This window comes from Mizuhopecten yessoensis, unplaced genomic scaffold (assembly GCF_002113885.1).
Source record: "Mizuhopecten yessoensis strain PY_sf001 unplaced genomic scaffold, ASM211388v2 scaffold10821, whole genome shotgun sequence".
NCBI classification, from domain to species: domain Eukaryota; kingdom Metazoa; phylum Mollusca; class Bivalvia; order Pectinida; family Pectinidae; genus Mizuhopecten; species Mizuhopecten yessoensis.
In genome coordinates this window covers 930,486-951,277 of record NW_018408738.1, presented here as the reverse complement: position 1 = coordinate 951,277, position 20,792 = coordinate 930,486, and the positions used below count along the sequence as shown (strand labels likewise).

Here is a 20,792-nt window from a genome sequence, read left to right as displayed (position 1 = left end):
ACATGTTGCTATACATCATTTAATAAGCTAATGAATAGGCATACCAAATCTAAGGTGAGATATTATAAAGAAAATGTAATGGGCTTTGCATTGTCAGTTTTACTTAAACAACTTAGATTACGTCTATTTAAGCTTCCAGTCGGTTAATACGCTATTTAAAAACACATGTCAATGTAGGTACCGCCAACAGAAACCTAAATGACATGGAGTAGTTTTCAAATGAAGAACATATACCTAGACGTTTAGCAGCTTGCTGAAAACAATGCTCTCGTGGTCATCATGCCCTATCGATTGTAATAAGATGTGTACGTTGTTTTACTTTAATAGATAAGTACACCATTCACACCAGAACGAATCAGTGTCGTAGCAGCGTGTACTTATAAAGCAACGTCATCACTATACTTTATACAATAGATATACCTACCTACTATATAATTCTCTTGGCAAGTATTGGATAATCTTTATCGACAGTTTACCGATATGTCGAAATATTCATAGATTATGTCGACATTTTCTCATAATATGTCGACATTTGAACACATAATATCGACACATGTTGCTCAAAATATATTGCTTCAGAACACATAAGACTTTGATTTGAAGTTGTTTTAGCTTTCGTTTCACTATTTAGTCAAAATGGATGAAAAGATCATATGGTAAAATTTAACTAACTTTTAAGCTTTTTGAATCGACAAATTTAAATGTTTTAATAAGTGTTTCCTTTTTGTATTGCGAGAGATTATCTTGAGTGTGTCTGTTAGCATTTGACATATATAACAGAAATCATGATATTAACAACAAACCCATGAATTTAGTGTCATTATTGCATCTTAAAACATAGACACATAACGATGTTTTAGTGTCAATATTCGACAGTTAATAGAGATGGACCGATGAAATATCAAGGAAAAGAAAAGTCAGACAAAACTCCTTTTTTTCGGCAAAAACGCGTTCGTTTTTGTTTCTGACAGGTATATTTTTTCGCATTTACTGTCAATTCATTTCGAAATACATATAAATGTTGAATTTAGTATGCAGACACGTATCGCGTCAGTAATTAACTTAATAAAATGAAGTAAACACAAAAGTATTTAATTCATATGCCATAATTACTTTAGGACTAGTCTATCTTTTTTGTAAACCACCTGATCGAAGTACTGTCTGAGGTATACAATCGAAACGAAAACAAAACGAAAGCTTGACCAAATTAACGTCTATGCTCAACTGTTCGAAATGGGAAGGTTTAGACATAAAATATAACGACCTTGTCTGCAGTTTCCATAAGAGCAGCCAGTTTTCTTCCCGTTTCTAAAACCCAATTCGCATTTTATGTAACCGTATTCTTTACAGATGTGGACACAATCAACATACAGTCTGTACTGTGTAAGTCAAATGACACGAGGGGAAAACCAACGTGGGGGGTGTGGGGGGTATGGGGGGTTCCCAAAGCGCTATTAAACGACTTTACCAAATTAAAGTACTTGTAATATTTTGACCTTTGACAGGATATCAATCTCACTCTAGGCGGCTGGGTTTGAAACTGTCGCTTCTTAACTACCACATAGTTCTGGCAATTATACGGTTCTAACGATAGCCATGCAAAATTCATACAAAGAAACATCTGATAAGTGTATAGTTTCTTTAGAAAAAGTAGCGACATTCAAAGGTCACAGCTTGGAGCCTTGGAATTGGACATCACTGATCGAGGGTCTCGGAGACTGCTATACGTGGACTGAACACATGCGTTTTTCTATCGATTTTTACCACTGGTTTTCAACATAAAATTCACCTTTGCCACTAATTACGTTGAGATATTAGGTCTCCGGTGGGATCACGTCTGTTTGTTTATGTTGTGAAGCCTACATTTCGTTTGCTAAAGTCAAGGTTGCTAACTTTATAGCGGTTCTTCCTGGCATTAAAAACACAAAACACCTTCTATCTAGGTCATTGTACCTACACACTGTATTAACGTATCGTTCACCTCGCCAAGGTCCCTCAAACGGTACTTCTCAAACGTTCTCCTCACCAAGGTCCCTCAAACGGTACTTCTCAAACGTTCCCCTGACCAAGGTCCCTCAAACGGTACTTCTCAAACGTTCTCCTCGCCAAGGTCCCTCAAACGGTACTTCTCATACGTTCACCTCGCCAAGGTCCCTCAAACGGTACTTCTCAAACGTTCTCCTCGCCAAGGTCCCTCAAAGGGTACTTCTCATACGTTCACCTCGCCAAGGTCCCTCAAACGGTACTTTTCAAACGTTCTCCTCGCCAAGATCCCTCAAACGGTACTTCTCATACGTTCACCTCGCCAAGGTCCCTCAAACGGTACTTGTCAAACGTTCTCCTCGCCAAGATCCCTCAAACGGTACTTCTCAAACGTTCTCCTCTCCAAGGTCCCTCAAACGGTACTTCCCAAACGTTCTCCTCGCCAAGGTCCCTCAAACGGGACTTCTCATACGTTCACCTCGCCAAGGTCCCTCAAGCGGTACTTCTCAAACGTTCTCCTCACCAAGGTCCCTCAAACGGTACTTCCCAAACGTTCTCCTCACCAAGGTCCCTCAAACGGTACTTCTCAAGCATTCTCCTCACCAAAGTCCCTCACACGATACTTCTCGAGCGTTATCCTCACCAAAGTCCATTGATATTACGCGACCGCTCACCTCGCCAGGCTCTCACCTTATGGTGATACTACTAAAGCGTTCTACTGTATAACTCGAACAATTTCCTCAACAAGCCCTCTATTAGTAGCACTCAAGCGTTCTCCTCGTCAAGTTCCAACACATATGGTGTTACGTGACCGCTCACCTCGCCAGGCTCTCACCTTATGGTGATACTACTAAAGCGTTCTACTGTATCACTCGAACAATTTCCTCAACAAGCCCTCTCATAGTAGCATTCAAGCGTTCTCCTCGTCAAGGTCCAACACATATGGTGTTACGAGACCACTCACCTCGCCAGGCTCTCACTTTATGGTGATACTACTAAAGCGTTCTACTGTATCACTCGAACATTTTCCTCGACAAGCCCTCTCACAGTAGCACTCAAGCGTTCTCCTTGTCAAGGTCCAACATATATGGTGTTACGAGACCGCTCACCTCGCCAGGCTCTCACCTTATGGTGATACTACTAAAGCGTTCTACTGTATCACTCGAACAATTTCCTCAACAAGCCCTCTCACAGTAGCACTCAAGCGTTCTTCTCGTCAAGGTCCAACACATATGGTGTTACGAGACCGCTCACCTCGCCAGGCTCTCACCTTATGGTGATACTGCTAAAGCGTTCTACTGTATCACTCGAACATTTTCCTCAACAAGCCCTCTCACAGTAGCACTCAAGCGTTCTCCTTGTCAAGGTCCAACACATATGGTGTTACGAGCCCGCTCACCTCGCCAGGCTCTCACCTTATGGGGATACTACTAAAGCGTTCTACTGTATCACTCGAACAATTTCCTCCACAAGCCCTCTCACAGTAGCACTCAAGCGTTCTCCTTGTCAAGGTCCAACACATATGGTGTTACGAGACAGCTCACCTCGCCAGGCTCTCCCCTTATGGTGATACTACTAAAGCGTTCTACTGTATCACTCGAAAATGTTCCTCAACAAGCCCTCTCACTGTAGCACTCAAGCGTACTCCTCGTCAAGGTCCAACACATATGGTGTTACGAGACCGCTCACCTCGCCAGGCTCTCACCTTATGGTGATACTACTAAAGCGTTCTACTGTATCACTCGAAAATTTTCCTCAACAAGCCCTCTCACTGCAGCACTCAAGCGTACTCCTCGTCAAGGTACAACACATATGGTGTTACGAGACCGCTCACCTCGCCAGGCTCTCACCTTATGGTGATACTACTAAAGCGTTCTACTGTATCACTCGAACATTTTCCTCAACAAGCCCTCTCACAATAGCACTCAAGCGTACTCCTCGTCAAGGTCCAACACATATGGTGTTACGAGACCACTCACCTCGCCAGGCTCTCACCTTATGGTGATACTACTAAAGCGTTCTACTGTATCACTCGAACATTTTCCTCAACAAGCCATCTCACTGTAGCACTCAAGCGTTCTCCTCGTCAAGGTCCAACACATATGGTGTTACGAGACCACTCACCTCGCCAGGCTCTCACTTTATGGTGATACTACTAAAGCGTTCTACTGTATCACTCGAACATTTTCCTCCGCAAGCCCTCTCACAGTAACACTCAAGCGTTCTCCTCAACAAACCTTACAACGCGAGCGTTCTCAACGTCAAACTCTAGATCTCACACTGTACTGTCTGAGCGTTCTCCAAGTCGGGCCCTCAGACTGTGCTTCTCGAGCGGTATCCTTTTCAAGCACTCAGACACTGTGCTAATTGAACGTTCAACTCGTCAAGCTCACAAAAGGACTAACCCGCGCGTTCACCTCAAACAACTTTGTAATAGATACAGCATGCCGAAAAGAAATACACTGCACCATACCACTGTTTTGTCCTTCAAGACTCATCTTAGAGGCCAAAAATGGTGAAAAAGAAATGGGGATATGCATACGCTCTGAATTATTCGAGCGTTTACCTTATCAACCTATCACACTTTAGTACTCGAATGTTACCCTATTCCAACCATCTCACTGTACTACTCGAGCCTTTTCCTCCTCATCCCATACTAAGTTTACCAGCCCATTAGGGTCAGTCACAAAATGAATGCACCTGATCATTTAAACAATCGGGTATAGACCATCGAACATGCTTTGCTACGATGTATCATTTTTAATAAGTTGTTATCAATGATACAGTACAGGGTATTATAGCATGACATCTGGATATGACAAACGTAATTAGAAAACGATGATGGAAACCTGTAGCTGTTTATAGCAAATACTACGACACATTATATAAGATTGGCTGTCTTCACGTAACACGTAGAATAGAAGCATGGCATCGAGGTTGCCTGGAGTAATTCTCGATGACTGGTCTACATGCTCTTGCTATCTCAGCGAATTAGATATAAATACTATAAACCAGCGTTTGTGGTTATTGGGGCAGAACACAGACAGCATGTTGTTGTCATGTCCTCCACAATGGTACGTTGCCCTCGGGAACAATGTCGTTTTACCTGGTGTGCGTGGGCGACAGTGACCTATGATGATGCTAGACCATTTTATGTTGCGTTCTTGTTATAAAGTTAATGTAGAGATAAAACCGTACACGCGTGCTCATAGACTACCACCATTATCCGTCTGTATTAAAATAGAATTTATATCAAGGTAGTAAACTGTCCATAGGTGGAAATATGTAAAAGAAAAATAATAGTAAAAACATAATTTTCTAAATAATAAACGAAGGAAGGTAACCTTTTCCTTTATCGGGACGCCTCATGCTAGGCAACTTATGAATATCCCCAACCCCCACCCCTGTTACCTGACCCTCGCGGGTGTGATAGATTCCCTAAACTTGACCAACGAATCTTGATCACTATTATGACGTCATACATTAATAGTTGAGCGATTTTGAGCAATCCAAATAATTAAAAATAGAACTGAAAAAATGTCCTTCACGTCAACTGAATTATTTCGCAGTGCTTATGATAATTTTATTCTGTTTTATGATATTTTTTCTAAGAATTTTACGTATTTTGTTTGTTTTTAATTATTTGTTTTCCTTGCTCTGTTTGCATTCCTGTTAATGTATGTATAGTGGTGTTGAAAGAAAAAGCAAATATCTTGATACCAATCTGCAATTATTATTAGCTTTTCAAACAAAAAGAGTATGCCTGCTGCATAACCAATTAAGAAACCCCTAACTATACATTTTCCAAGAAAGAAATACCATAAATACTACCTCAATTCTTCTGTATAATTCTGCTAGCCAGTATCCAAATGTGAAATGATTTTTGGTTCAGAAATAGACACGGCAAAGGCGAAAATGAAAGATACTTGTTGACAAAATCTTTGGCTTAATTTTTAAGGCACGTTGACCCTGTACGTTATTCCTGAGCCAGCTTGTTATGTTAATGGACCTGTCGTCATCATATTTCAATTTTTCATATTTGTAACACTAGAACTGTTGTAATAGCAGTAATAGTAACTATTTGTTTTACTTTATATACAATTGTAGCCTATTGTCAAGGATAAACCAAATCGTTATGAACGGAACCTAAGGACTAGACAAATAAACACCTATGTAATTATACATGCAATGCACTCATACAGAATGATAATCTTTGTATTTTACAGTCCGACACCGGTCACACACTTAAGTACACAAACACGTATAATGCAACAGTATGTCATCTGAATGGACCTGTCAACAAGATTCAGTTTTTTTTACAATGGATTTATTAGAGACATGATATCAAAGCAGAAATAATACCTGTATTCAGTGTTTCTGGAGTATGCTAAACGACGGGTTTAATACTCGGGTTTTCTAAAAGGTTCTAAGATAGTGTGTCATAAACATTTTTACAGCTCTGCAAAAGCTAGGTATTAATCACAAACCTTTGCAGATGTCCTTACGCTGGCCCTTTGATAATCGCAAGAATGATACTAATGCACAAATAATCTCATTTATGTGCAACTTTTAGTTCAAAATAGCCTGAAATGTAACCTTATCTTTTTCAACCTTCCAATTGCGTTTGTCGATAAAGTGTAACCGTAGAATTATAATACCTCGTATTAAAAACGGACCTGGTTGGGGCGATTCCTCATCTCTTCATAGTGCGATACGATGAGATGTTATTGTTAATTTGGTTTTCTGCTCAGCGACAAACAACCGACTGTTTCTAGAGCGGACAGGGGCATGTTTACATCAACCTAACCTCTTAGTACAAGCGCAACTGCGAGGTACGAGGGTATCTACATGCAGTGTAAGTTGACATGGCTCGCGTGAGGAGGAACTGGTAGTGGCCCTTAACGATTCAAATTCACGTGCGCACGAGAACACACATATTTATTCGGCACGGGCGGTTTATCTGCCCTTTGGTTGACGTCACTTGAAATAAAAGCGATGTAAGACACATTGTTGCCAATTTAACTGAAAATGTTAAGCCACACGTGCACGCGTGTTGACCTAAGCAAGTTAATCCCTTACATATTTACATTGTGACATTACATTAAATGAAGTGAGTATTTCCCGGCTTGGCTGTAATGTTTACATAATACCAGCATTGCGCGTTGAGTAATAATTTGTAGTAGGAACTGCATATCATTCGGAGCGAGCAGAAAAATCCGGATCTTAGGGATAAAGAAAATCGTGTATAGTAACCATCATAATTACATGCTGAATACTACAAGCTGAACATCAACAAAAACGTTTATTTGTAATTTTTCTTTTTATAGCTGCCCATTATTTCCGCTTTATAAATATTATTTTGATAATATGATAATTCTACGTATTCCTAGTGACACTATCTACCTAACATAAGCCACTCTAAAGCGCTTTACAGTACACAGATAATTAATTAATACAATTAGCATATACATTAATCAATACAATTTCTGAGGAATTCACAGGAGCTGTCTTATCATCCGCTAACAACTAGTCCTATGCCACCTGGCTAATATCTCCCTATGTGTGTATGCCTGTGCGTGTGCTGGAGATGTTTGTAGTGGGACCGTGCTTCCAACGGTATCATTTATAGTGCCATCTCACTTGAATGCTACAGAACAGATACCGCAACATCCTCCCCAGACCAATTTATACTCCACCTGGGTTGCTGGAGTTATGTTTTAAGCAAATAAATGGTTGACTGTTGATGAACTAACTTTGTATCATGAATTTATGTTGGTATGTTTAACATAAACTATCAGTTGAAGTAGACATATCCTATTGCAGCCAAACTTGTATTGTTTTGAATGGTCTTATAGGCACCTCCCCCTTTCTGCTGTATTCTACATAGACTTCGGAACACTTGAGACATGGACGCGGTAATGCGTTACCTTTGGTACCACAGATGAGGCCTTAAAGGACGAAACAGCCAAATTGTGCAGTGAATTTTTCACCATGTTTGACTTTCTGCATCTACAGACAAACTTTGGAAAAGAGAGCTTCCTTTCTTATTTCTTTTCTCGTGATGTTTTATAGTATAATCAAGTCAAAATACGACTGCCGTTGTAAAGTTCTGTGTAACAAGATACGTATACATTGTATGTATCAACCACGTCGACCAAACATACCTTCCTGACCATGAATAAAGAACACTACTGACCTTTACGATCAGACGTTTTCCTTTACTTACAAAAGGACAACTTACTACTAAGCAGTATGATAAAAGTGATGATGTCGGTTTTCCGATCCCAAACGTTTCCTTAGTTGATAGTAACATCGCTGCTTCCTCAAATGAAGCTGTTTATATTTCGCAATTGATTCGATATGAACGGGCTTTCACGGAATATCACGTTGTCTATGATGTATGTTGAATTATGACGGACAAGTTACAGGGGAAGATGTAGATTCAGTGATGCAGGTTGATCTGCAAACTGTATGGTCACCATCGTTATCTCACCTTGTACAATATGAATAGCGATGTTCTTGATTACGCTCAACAGTATGCCATGAGGTTTCGTTGAAACTACCCATGTTTCCCTTTTAAAGCGCGACATGACCAGAGCTCGACCTCAGTGTACATGGCAGGTGTCACCGCTTACCGGTAATCGCAGAAAACGCTTACCCTTCCGGAACATCGGATGTTAATCATAAGTCTGGTTATTTTTTAACTTCAAAAATAGTTTGCATTGTTCAGTATGATTATTCTAATAAGTGAGCAGTACGATGGGAACCAATAATGGCAAGAAACCTGGCGTCGGAGGCATATAATTAAGGCTATTACGGTGTGTGTGGTTTTTTTTATTAATATCCATTTATTCTTAAAGCTTTTTATAAAACAGTTTGGAATTCTGTGATGGTAAATAAGATGTGATATAAACTGAAAAGGTTGATATTGACCTCAGATTGTTTTCATCTTCCCAGAGATCGTTAATAGTACAATGTAGTATGTCAAGCTTAAGTCTCAACTTTTATGTTACATTCAGAAAAAAATACACATACGCTAATAACAAGTTCATGTTTACCCTTCATCCAGTGAATTTATACCCTTTATTTTTAGCGTAACCAAATTTCCTTGATATAATTCTTGCTGAGTTTACGTCAGAGTTTAGACAACATTCCGTATAGGCTACCTGTCGCTTCTTGTATAGACTACAACACACGGCGAGGTAAAAGTATCGCTGATAGAGTGGGGAGCCTGTTACACGTCACGGTGTAAATCACGCGTACCTAGGTAGACGTGTCATAACACATCAAAATGAAACTAACCAGGTAGCGTATGGAACTCTAAACTGAAATCAGTAGGATACGTGGTGTTTGGGCAAATATCACTGGAAACATAACATAGCTGATATTCCGATAGTGTATTTAGTGATAACAACGATATTCAAGAGTGTTGCTAATATCTTAACTTACCATAGTTTAACCAAGGAAATATCATGGTTGATCGATGTTTTCCACTTTATAACTTTATATATATCCTAACAAATGGTGTATCGCCACTTTCAGTACTGGCCGTTCAGAAAGCTTCCTCTATTTAGTGCATTCGAAACCGCAGATTTTTTGTTCAAATGCAAAAGGAGCGACAGACGAATACATAGTATTTTTGGGTACATGTTTACTACAAAAACTACTTTAATTTACATCACCATTGTACTCAATTGTGACGTCATAAAAATAAGGCATCAAACATTTCGCTACTATTTCCCACTCTTTTCTGAACTTCTCGTGACTAAAACCCCCACAACTCAATTGGCACTCTCCATTTACGGTCTGGGACATATATCCCAAGGTACAGATATACTCGGGGTTATGGCTACAAGGGGCGTTCCATATCGACAATATGATGTCTTAAAATAACAGGAAATGTGTTGACCATGTCAATTGTATTTACCTTCCTGAGTTTGCAATGGAGGACACCACATACTTTTCTACTTCGGTCGGTTTTTCTCAATATACCAAAGTATGACCAACATTATCGGCTTACTTATAAGATGTACGATAAATGTGACGATTTCGATATTGTAAAATTTTTCCCTTTCTTGATAGTACCATCCCTGTTTCCCCAACTTCATTGTTTCGGTTTACAAAAGCTTGCTCCGGGTTTACATGACGTGTGTCGACAATGATATAGAGGATGTTTCCCTTTGCAACACATGGCATTATTCTCCTTGTACTTTTACCACGGTAGCCATGTACATAAGTAAATCTTTCTTTCGTTAATATTCTGTCTAGTCTAACCGATTGTATGGTCCAATTTCGGTCTTGTTGACACTTCTATATTTGTTTTGGGTTTTTTTTAGGAGACCAAATCAGACTTAAAGAAGTGAGAAAAAGATGATTAAGCTGCTGTGTTAACAATGCCTTCATGATATGTAGTAGACTTCTACGAATCGGAATTAGGAATATTCTTTTCAATGTTTAAGTAAGTGTTTTTCGTGAGACTAGTCTTCTTACATAATTATGTTTCCGTTTGGGATATAGGTCAATATGAAACCCTTAGGTATTCATATAAATTCATATCGAGTTTTAAGTTTTATGGTTTCATATTCCCTAATCTTTTAATCAATTTAGTGTAGAAAAACATATTTTTTATACATTTTTCATGTATTTTCAATCCAAATAACCAGTACTTTGCTATGTATAGTTTTAATTTAGATATCTTGGAAAATTAATTCCGTTCATTACCGCTTCTTTAAAGACCTCTTTGTTATATTTATAATTGAAAATTGAAATAGGAAGATTAGATTTAAACACTGTATGTATGGGTAAGAGAAATGTTACGAAGAAAAAGTTTATGATCTGAAAACCATTACGCTTTCCATGCATGTTATTACATAAGTAGGCAGCCCTTGTCAGCTGGTGAGTAAAGATCGAGGTACACGTGACTATAGTGTCCTTGATAACAAATCCAGGGTTGTGTTATCTAAAGAGCGAAATTGATTGGAAGGTATTTTTCGATAAATTCAGTCGCATATGTTCACAAAATTCTGTTGGCCGGGGAAGGGACATAGGTTGTGTCTATTAGTGTACCATGACAAAAATCTTGTTACCAAACGCAATTATGATATTTTCGTCCTGAAATTTAATCATAATCACAATAGATTTTTACTTCTTTTTGTCCAAACTACTATCCAAAAATAATTCGCAATAATATTTATAATTCATATTTATAACGCCTTTCGCTTTTCTTTGAAAACAATCTTTGGTAATTAATGAATGAAAGTCCTGACTCAGTTAGGTTTGCAGTTTGGTAGTGTACAAATGGAAAAGTCAAAAGTTCTGATAGAAAAAACATCAAGACCATAACCCTAATGTAATGGTACTTGCCAGGGTAAGATGTTTTAATAAGGTTGTGGCTTGGTCAACAACTAGCAGAGCTAGCGATTAAAAATTGTTTACAGAGATTTTTGTGATGTTTCGGTATCCAATACAAGCCAGGTAGATCCGTTTTCTTGTTTTTAGTAAGTGTTTAGAAATACGTTTATACAGAAGCATGATAATGTAGTGTTTCGTCTTTTCGTAAAATGGAGTAGTGTTTAACTTGTCTTTACAGGCAAAGCCTAGATATTTGTTCAAGCTGGAAACGAACTAATGTTTGAAGACAAGGGCCTCGTTATTAGAAACTTTGTCTAGAGATCCCATAAGCTCTGTTTTTTAATACCGTATGAAATGGACAAACCATGTAGGAGCATACACACATCAAGCTAACAAATTAGGTTTCTTTTCAGGCGCCATGCTGTGTGCGTACAATAAGTGGAGTGTGTACCTGACTACATGTAGGTACAAATACACCAAACACTTCAATCGGCTGCCTTTTCTAGCTTCATAAAACGCATTACTTTTATTTAAACTTGTAACTTATAATGTGAATGGGTTGATTTATTCCCTTAGTTTCGTTATAAACCGTGTGTAGATGTTGTTTGCGGGTTTCATAATACTTCGAGCATCCAAGATTGTATTTGATAAAGACACTAAATCTTACTTAGTCAGCCACTGACAAAGTATTAATATGAAGAATATTGACAAAGAAATGCACATGAATGTAAATGTACCCCGTAGAATTAGTTGCCAAGTGTCAACTTGTAGTAAGCTAGTCGTATAATGAGAAGTTCTTTTTTACACAACCAATAAAAAAAGAAAAGCTAGCCGTATCCTCGTAAGGTTTACCTTTGCATAAATTTAATAGGCATTATTGAAATATAAATATGACATAAATCCTAATCATTTTGTCAAAACCTTTATTCTCTACCCATTGAAGAAATGTATCTTTTATTTCTAATCATTTCTTACGTTTCAGCAAAATTTTCAAATGAAATAATAACGAATAAGGTAACGATATACCTAACTTGTTGATTATACGGTCCTGACTTAATTAATCACGATGAGTCGCTCCATGAGAACTAGTTATGGTCTATATATATAATACTACCGTCACAATATCATCATTAGATTTCTTTAGGTAATTAACACTCATTGCTTTATATGCAAATGGCTGTGGTTGATAGTGCTTAACCGCGTCGCTTTGTCGAATATCATTGTTCTTTTTAGTTTAAACCGACAGCTGTATCCAACCAAATGACGAGTTTAAGAGTTTTACAATAATTCACTTTTCCAACACGGGGTTTCTGATGGCCGAATTCATTGATATGTGGCAGGACCTCCTCAAGATGATTTAGTAGTGGTAGGTTAAGTACACATGGTGTTATGGTAAGACCTCTTAATGAGTCTGGAAAACACGATAAATATTATTGAAAGGTATACACAAAGAGCGATGAGCGGGACTACAGCTTCACGAGTGAGGAGGTGCAAGGTCGACTACATTTATGTCACATGGTAATCATCGGTACCCCGGGGTCCGTTTAGTCCACACACTACAGGGTAGTAAGCGGAATATGCGCAGTGCAATGAACGCTGGGTAAGAGGGAATGATTGTTATGATGTAAACTAGTATGTTAGTAACATGTGTAGTTGACCTCAGGCCCCAATAATTCCACTTTATGTTCTTCCAAAGGAAATCCTTTTCAATTTCAGAATGTTTCTGTTTACCTGATCATAACATGGTTTGTTCAACTAAACAGTCGCGGTAACGTTGAAAACTATTCATAACCTCAATTTTCGAGAGATAACTTTTATTAATAAACCGAAGGAAAAATTCAGAAATATCCACTGCATTCGTGTAAAACGAACCGGAAGCGGTATAAGTAGCTGTGGTCTGATGCCAGTAGCTTGCAGACGATTGAGAATTGGTGTGTGTGGTCGGTCACGCTCACTAGGGGAGCCCCGACATTACAGTTCGGTTACATGTGTTTTTTCACCACCTGTGTAAGTAGTTCACGTGCAAGGTTCATTAGCACAACTTGTAAAGTGTTTGTGCATGACGTTTCGATGACTAGTGCGATATGTACATATTATACTCCGTCACCTTCATTAGACAATGACCTCTTAAACGTATGTACCTTAAAATACGCGATACATTGAGGCCTATAATGCCATTAGCAGTCCATCGACTCGTGACCATGTATCACGTGAGTGTTATAACCCTAATTGGACATGTAGTGGTACCCTGATTAATGAGACATGGCATACGTGTTACCATACTGATTTAGTTCTAATTATAATTGAAAAAGCGTTTTGAAAGTACCGGTAATACGAAAATAAATATCAGGGAAGTATTTTTTAACGCAGCTTGTGTATTTATCCTGGAAAAAGCAAACAAAAAGACATCTTTGACGCATTTGGTTGCATGGTAACCGTGACACTCGAGATTTCCGGTCTAGTTCTGCAACTCGTTTTGGTATGACGTCTTCAATGTGTCCCTACTTACAAAGTAACACGGGGCACGTGACCAACAAAACGGATAACGACGGGTGTAAATTATGTCCAGTGACTAATTGTCTGGCGGCAGTATTACCAGCTGTATCCGATCCGAAACTGTGTTGTTTAATCCCCTTATGAGTGAGAAATGTGTATGACGTATACACAAACACTAGATCCTGTAAACACGAAATGGCTGGTAACTATGGAAACGTAAGCGATACATTAACGAACGGATATGGATTAACGTTATCTGTGTGTGATAGGTCAATCAACTCTAGATCCATGTAGGGCACTGGCCGATACACAGGAGGAGGACTGCACCTCACTTCTATATCAGCATGTCAGTTACCTTAAACTCAAACCTTGTTACATTGGTAAGGCATCAGAAAAATGTCTTATTTATTTTATTTTCCAGTAAACAATTCATAATTTAAAAGTAGTCAGGACTGCACTACACATATAATATACGTTAATTAGATCAGAATTAACGTCTAAAAATATCAGTGGACTTTGAAACTGCGTCAGACCTACTGCTTGTTATGGATTTAACGTAAACTACCTCGGTTTTTTCTTCGGTTATTACATACACCGCTCAATAATGAGCGCGTCACATATAATGACCAGATGCTAGTTTTAATCCTGCCTGAAAGGTACCGAGTATGTTGTGAAGTTAATTTTTATTTCCAAATGTCGATACTGAAGATACTGCTTCCACAACGTTAGGGAGGTACATAATTATGACGACATAATTGTATCTCTAAAATAGCTGTTTACGTCAGGTAAAACACGAACCTAGCAGTCCTGACGTAATATGTTGGACCTCTTTAATTGCAAATCTACAAAAACGCGTATAATGACGCAACTAATTACACACACTATCGACTAATCATACTCTCAAAGAAATAATTTTGCAAAATGTTCAAGATCTAGAGAACAGCTGACATAGGTTTAAGCGGAAGTAGGTATGCAGCGTCATCTTGTGGCGTTATAATGAACCACCTGGCCCTGGTAGAGTGTGTGATATCAACTGTTCGCTATGTCCTGAATGGAATATAGCTGTTCTTTAATTACATGAAAATCGATTAAATAATTGCTCACATACAGTAAACAGTAAATAGTTATGTCTTGCAAATAATTCGATTAGGCTCATGATGGTTTTATGTTGGCAATAACACACTCTCCAGAGATCGTTAGACCAGGGACAGGCGCTGTAGCTGTACGCCAGACTCGCACGCTCGCCGGATTATATATGCTCAATGTATGATGAATGGTTTAACGGAAATGATATTAACATGATTCACCATCGGAACATTTCACAAAGGTAAGGGTTTGTTAATTTGTTAAATTAACCCCTCACTACATGTACACAATACGTAAATCACAATTAGTACTGGATCAAGTGTCACTATGCTTTATTGTGCATTACTATTTCTATGGTGTCGTACATTCTACTTCATACCAGTGTAGGTAAAGAGAAAGAATAGGCCTGTCCTTACTCCACTAAATGATCGTCCGAGATGACTTATGTGGGGCTCCCGTCAATTTCTGGGGGAGAGGGAGAGGCGGAGGTTTTTCATGTGTCATCAACTAATTAGAGGACCATTATACAGTCTAAATTAGACCCATTATATCGCTGCATCGGTTAGTGCTTATGTGTTTTCCGTTCTGTCCTTGTCAATATCTATTTTTGTCGTGTGGCTTTGTATAACCTCATATACACCTGCCCTGTTAAGAGTATACCCTACCACATTAAAATGTAATCTTAGTAACCTGTAGATCTATACCAAGTATTGCACTAAATTATAACATATATATTGTTTATAAAAATTAGGTTTGTTACACGTTACAGTAAATGAGACAAGAGAATTACTTACATTTACTCTGGGTAATGTACTGTGTATATGAATATATTAATCGACAAATATCAGATAATTGTTTTAAGATAAAATCTTTAGAATACGTAAAAAGGTTGATCATCGAAACGCGATAAACAATGCATGTGTGTGCACAAATATGTGTAAGACTCCAAAATGTACGCTGCGCCTAAGTGCTATACAAGGTGTAAAGACGAGTACGCCTCTCAGATAAACAAATGTATTCAAATTTTAAAAATTGGAATCAAGGCATAATGATAGACATGGTTGCCTTACGTTAAAACAACTACAGGGTTAATATATATAACTCTTATACTTATTACACCTGTTACACTTGTTACACTATGTTATAGAGATATAAGTGCTGTCTGTGTTACACTATGTTATAGAGATATAAGTGCTGTCTGTGTTACACTATGTTATAGAGATCTACGTGTTGTCTGTGTTACACTATGTTAGAGATCTACGTGTTGTCTGTGTTACACTATGTCATAGAGATCTACGTGTTGTCTGTGTTATAGAGATGTACATGTTGTCTATGTTATAGAGATGTACGTGTTGTCTGTGTTATAGAGAAGTACGTGTTGTCTTTGTTACACTATGCTATAGAGATGTACGTGTTGTCTGTATTATAGAGAAGTACGTGTTGTCTGTGTTACACTATTTTATAGAGATGTACGTGTTGTCTGTGTTATAGAGATGTACGTGTTGTCTGTGTTATACTATGTTATAGAGATGTACGTGTTGTGTGTGTTACACTTTGTTATAGATATGTACGTGTTGTCTGTGTTAAACTATGTAATAGAGATGTACGTGTTGTCAGTGTGTTATAGAGATGTACGTGTTGTCAGTGTGTTACACTATGTTAAAGAGATTTACGTGTTGTGTGTGTTACACTTTGTTATAGATATGTACGTGTTGTCTGTGTTAAACTATGTTATAGAGATGTACGTGATGTCTGTGTCCCACTATATTATAGAGATGTACGTGTTGTCTGTTTTATAGAGATGTACGTGTTGTCTATGTTTCTCTGTTTTATAGAGATGTACGTGTTGTCTGTGTTATAGAGATGTACGTGTTGTCAGTAAGTTACACTATGTTAAAGAGATTTACGTGTTGTCTGTGATACACTTTGATATACAGATGTACTTGTTGTTTGTGTTACACTATGTTAAAGATATTTACGTGTTGTCTGTGTTACACTATGTTATAGAGATGTACGTGATGTCTGTGTCCCACTATATTATAGAGATGTACGTGTTGTCTGTTTTATAGAGATGTACGTGTTGTCTATGTATCTCTGTTTTATAGAGATGTACGTGTTTTCTGTGTTATAGAGATTTACGTATTGTCTGTGTTACACGATGTTATAGAGATGTACGTGTTGTCTGTGTTATAGAGATGTACGTGTTGTCTGTGTTACACTATGTTGAAGAGATGTACGTGTTGTCTGTGTTATAGAGAAGTACGTGTTGTCTGTGTTACACTATGTTATAGAGATGCACGTGTTGTCTTTGTTTTAGCGATTTGCGTGTTACCCATGTTGCACGTTTGAATACAGAAGAGGATGTGTAAAAAAATATATAATGTAGACAGCTGTTTAATTATTGATTGATATTCTTAGAAACAGCTCATATCAAATGTATTAAAGCTTTTAAATACAGGTAAAGTTCCAGGCTCATGATACGCAGATACCATTTATCCGGCTCATAATATTTGCCTGCCCCTACCCTTATTTTCTGGGTATATCCTCATTGTGCTATTTTACTTAGTGTATAACATTTAACTAATTACGTAACGGATTTTCTGGGAACGGTCCGTTTTATGGAGAGGCCATCAATCGCATATACATCTCTCCGTCGCCATGGATCCGCCCCTCTTTCTTCCTAGTAAAGCCTCTCCGAGCCGACAATTGCTTTTCAATCCAGCCACGCCTTTCCGAGTCTTCTGCTTCTTGATCCGCCTCGCCGTCTCCCTAATCGCGTCCCTCAGGATCGTCCCCCCTCTGCTAGATCCGCCTCTCTGTCCCCCTAGTCCCGTCCCTCAGCATCGTCCCTCTGTTAGATCCGCCTCTCTGTCCCCCTAATCCCGTCCCTGAGGAAGGTCCCTCTGCTTGATCCGCCTCATTGTCCCCCTAGTCCCGTCCCTCAGGATCGCCCCCTCTGCTAGATCAGCCTTTCTGTCCCCCTAGTCCCGTCCCTCAGGATCGTCCCTCTGCTAGATCAGCCTCTCTGTCCCCCTAGCCCCGTCCCTCAGGATCGCCCCCTCTGCTAGATCAGCCTTTCTGTCCCCCTAGTCCCGTCCCTCAGGATCGTCCCTCTGCTTGATCCGCCTCTCTCTGTCCCCCTAGTCTTGTCCCTCAGGATCGTCCCCCTCTGCTAGATCAGCCTCTCTGTCCCCCTAGTCCCGTCCCTCTGCTGTATCCGCCTCACTGCTCCCCTAGTCCCGTCCCTATGCTGTCCCCGCCTCACTGCTCCCCTAGTCCCGTACTTCTGCTGTATCCTACTCACTGCGCCCCTAGACCCGTACTTATGCTGTATCCGCCTCACTGCTCCCCTAGTCCCGTCCCTCTGCTGTACCCGCCTCACTGCTCCCCTAGTCCCGTACTTATGCTGTATCCGCCTCACTGCTCCCCTAGTCCCGTTCCTCTGCTGTATCCGACTCACTGTTCCCCTAGTCCCGTCCCTCTGCTTGAGCCGCCTTTCTGTCCACCTAGTCCCGTCCCTCAGGATCATCCCTCTGCTAGATCAGCCTCTATGTCCCCCTAGTCCCGTCCCCCAGGATAGTCCCTCTGCTGTATCCGCCTCACTGCTCCCCTAGTCCCGTACCTCTACTGTATCCGACTCACTGTTCCCCTAGTCCCGTCCCTCTGCTTGAGCCGCCTTTCTGTCCACCTAGTCCCGTCCCTCAGGATCGTCCCTCCGCTAGACCAGCCTCTCTGTCCCCCTAGTCCCGTCCCTCTGCTGTATCTGCCCCACTGCTCCCCTAGTCCCGTCCCTATGCTGTACCCGCCTCACTGCTCCCCTTGTCCCGTACTTCTGCTGTATCCTACTCACTGCGCCCCTAGTCCAGTACTTATGCTGTATCCGCCTCACTGCTCCCCTAGTCCCGTCCCTCTGCTGTATCCCCCTCTCTGTCCCCCGTGTCCCGTCCCCTAGTTCCGTCCCTCTGCTGTATCCGCCTCACTGCCCCCCTAGTCCCGTCCCTCTGCTGTATCCGCCTCACTGCCCCCCTAGTCCCGTCCCTATGCTGTCCCCGCCTCACTGCTCCCCTAGTCCCGTACTTCTGCTGTATCCGCCTAACTGCTCCCCTAGTCCCGTCCCTCTGCTGTATCCGCCTCCCTGCCCCCCTAGTCCCGTCCCTCTGCTGTATCCGACTCACTGTTCCCCTAGTCCCGTCCCTCTGCTTGAGCCGCCTTTCTGTCCACCTAGTCCCGTCCCTCAGGATCGTCCCTCTGCTTGATCCGCCTCTCTCTGTTCCCCTAGTCTTGTCCCTCAGGATCGTCCCCCTCTGTTAGATCAGCCTCTCTGTCCCCCTAGCCCCGTCCCTCAGGATCGTCCCTCTGCTTGATCCGCCTCTCTGTCCCCCTAGTCCCGTCCCTCTGCTGTATCCGCCTCACTGCCCCCCTAGTCCCAACCCGCTGCTGTATCCGCCTCACTGCTCCCCTAGTCCCGTTCCTCTGCTGTATCCGACTCACTGTTCCCCTAGTCCCGTCCCTCTGCTTGACCCGCCTTTCTGTCCACCTAGTCCCGTCCCTCAGGATCGTCCCTCTGCTAGATCAGCCTCTCTGTCCCCCTAGTCCCGTCCCCCAGGATAGTCCCTCTGCTGTATCCGCCTATCTGTCCCCCTAGTCCCGTCCCTCTGCTGTATCCGCCTCCCTGCCCCCCTAGTCCCGTCCCTCTGCTGTATCCGCCTCTCTGTCTCCTTGTTCCGTCCCTCTCCTGATTCCGCCTCACTGCTCCCCTAGTCCCGTCCCTCTGCTGTACCCGCCTCACTGCTCCCCTAGTCCCGTACTTATGCTGTATCCGCCTCACTGCTCCCCTAGTCCCGTCCCTCTGCTGTACCCGCCTCACTGCTCCCCTAGTCCCGTACTTCTGCTGTATCCGCCTCACTGCTCCCCTAGTCCCATCCCGCTGCTGTGTCCGCCTCACTGTTCCCCTAGTCCCTTACCTCTGCTGTATCCGACTCACTGTTCCCCTAGTCCCGTCCCTCTGCTTGACCCGCCTATCTGTTCCCCTAGTCCCGTCCCTCTGCTGTATCTGCCTCACTGCTCCCCTAGCCCCGTCCCTATGCTGTCCCCGCCTCACTGCTCCCCTTGTCCCGTACTTCTGCTGTATCCTACTCACTGCGCCCCTAGACCCGTACTTATGCTGTATCCGCCTCACTGCTCCCCTAGTCCCGTACCTCTGCTGTATCCGACTCACTGTTCCCCTAGTCCCGTCCCTCTGCTTGATCCGCCTATCTGTCCCCCTAGTCCCGTCCCTCTGCTGTATCTGCCTCACTGCTCCCCTAGTCCCGTCCCTATGCTGTACCCGCCTCACTGCTCCCCTAGTCCCGTACTTCTGCTGTATCCTACTCACTGCGCCCCTAGACCCGTACTTATGCTGTATCCGCCTCACTGCTCCCCTAATCCCGTCCCTCTGCTGTATCCACCTCTCTGTCCCCCGTGTCCCGTCCCCTAGTTCCGTCCCTCTGCTGTATCCGCCTCACTGCTCCCCTTGTCCCGTCACTCTCCTGTATCCGTCCCACTGCTCCCCTAGTCCTGTCCCTCAGGATCGTCCCTCTGCTGTATCCGCCTCACTGCTCCCCTAGTCCCATCCCGCTGCTGTGTCCGCCTCACTGCTCCCCTAGTCCCTTACCTCTGCTGTATCCGACTCACTGTTCCACTAGTCCCGTCCCTCTGCTTGATCCGCCTTTCTGTCCACCTAGTCCCGTCCCTCAGGATCATCCCTCTGCTAGATCAGCCTCTCTGTCCCCCTAGTCCCGTCCCCCAGGATAGTCCCTCTGCTGTATCCGCTTATCTGTCCCCCTAGTCCCGTCCCTCTGCTGTATCCGCCTCACTGCTCCCCTAGTCCCGTCCCT

General features: G+C 41.7%; 1 protein-coding gene across 3 annotated transcripts in view; it reads left to right on the top strand.

The window, feature by feature from the left end:
• LOC110462690 overlaps positions 1-20,792 on the top strand; it is a 100,570-nt gene that overhangs the window by 67,577 nt on the left and 12,201 nt on the right. The window contains exon 1 of one of the 3 annotated variants that reach the window (XM_021516786.1): positions 15,039-15,157. The exons of the other annotated variants lie outside the window; for them this stretch is intronic. The gene's annotated coding sequence lies outside the window, so the exon portion shown is untranslated. Of the gene's footprint in view, positions 1-15,038; positions 15,158-20,792 lie in introns of those variants that run through there. 3 annotated transcript variants of the gene reach the window in all.